This window comes from Pelodiscus sinensis, chromosome 27 (genome assembly GCF_052426305.1).
Source record: "Pelodiscus sinensis isolate ZL-2025 chromosome 27, ASM5242630v1, whole genome shotgun sequence".
NCBI lineage: Eukaryota > Metazoa > Chordata > Testudines > Trionychidae > Pelodiscus > Pelodiscus sinensis.
In genome coordinates, this window is record NC_143078.1 from 17,848,883 (window position 1) to 17,850,440 (window position 1,558).

Genomic DNA, 1,558 nt, shown 5'->3' on the forward strand with positions numbered 1-1,558 from the left:
GTCGTGCTGCGTGTGTGTTGTTTCTACAAAGGGGAATGTCTGTTGCCAATGGTGACGGGGTTTTTTGAAAACCAGCAATTATCATAAGAATATAAGAACGGCCGTACTAGGTCAGACCAAAGGTCCATCTAGCCCGGTATCCTGTCTGCCGACAGTGGCCGCCATCAGGTGCCCCAGAAGCGGTGGACCGAAGACAGTGATCAAGCAATTTGTCTTGTGCCATCCATCTCCCGCCTGTGACAAACAGAGGCCAGGGACACCATTTCTACCCCCTGGCTAATAGCCTTTTATGGACCTAACCTCCATGAAATTATCTAGCTTCTCTTTAAACTCTGTTCTAGTCCTAGCCTTCACAGCCTCCTCTGGCAAGGAGTTCCACAGGTTGACTATGCGCTGTGTGAAGAAGAACTTTCTTAAACCTGCTACCTATTAATTTAATTTAGGTTACGTCTAGACTAAATGCCTCTGGCTACAGAGGCATGTAGATTAGGCTACCTGGCATAGGAAAATGAAGCAGCGATTTAAATAATCGCCGCTTCATTTAAATTTAAACGGCTGCCGCGCTGACCCGATCAGCTGTTTGTCAGCTCAGCACTGTAGTCTGGATGCTCCGCGGTTGACATCCAAGGCATTTGTCAACCTACCAGGTATGCCTCCTGGGCTCAGGTTTACCTGGGAGGTCGACAAATGTCTTTGATGTTGACCACGGAGCGTCCGCACTACAGCGCTGAGCCGACAAACAGCTGATCAGTTCAGCACAGCAGCCATTTAAATTCAATTTTAATTTTCCTATGCCGGGTAGCCTAATCGACATGCCTCTGTCGCCAGAGGCATTTAGTCTAGCCGTACCCTTAGTGTCCTCTAGTTCTTATATTATGGGAACTAGTAGATAATTTTTCTTTATTCAGCCTCTCCACACCACTCATGATTTCATAGACCTCTATCATCTCCCCCCTCAGTCTAAACTGAAGAGCCCCAGTCGCTTTAGCCTCTCTTCATATGGGACCCGTTCCAAACCCCTGATCATTTTAGTTGCCCTTTTCTGAACCCTTTCCAAGGCCAAAATATCTTTTTTGAGGTGAGGAGACCACATCTGTACACAGTATTCAAGGATGTGGGCATACCATAGATTTATTCAGAGGCAGTAAGATATTCTGTGTCTTATTTTCTATCCCTTTCTTAATTTCAGCTGAAACAAAAAACACGACTATGTAGCACTTTAAAGACTAACAAGATGGTTTATTAGGTGATGAGCTTTCGTGGGCCAGACCCACTTCCTCAGATCAAATAGTGGCAGAAAATTGTCACAACCATATACAGGCAGTCCCCGGGTTACGTACAAGATAGGGACTGTAGGTTTGTTCTTAAGTTGAATTTGTATGTAAGTCGGAACTGGTACATATTGTAGGGGAAACTCGAGCCAAACATTTTTTTAGTTTTGGATAGCATAGGGAAAGGTTAACTCCCCACTAATGTTTGTTTTGCTGTCTGTTCCCCTGTTCAGAAGATTTCACATCTATTTCTGTCCCTGTGACAAACTCAGGACTAAAGGAGTAAC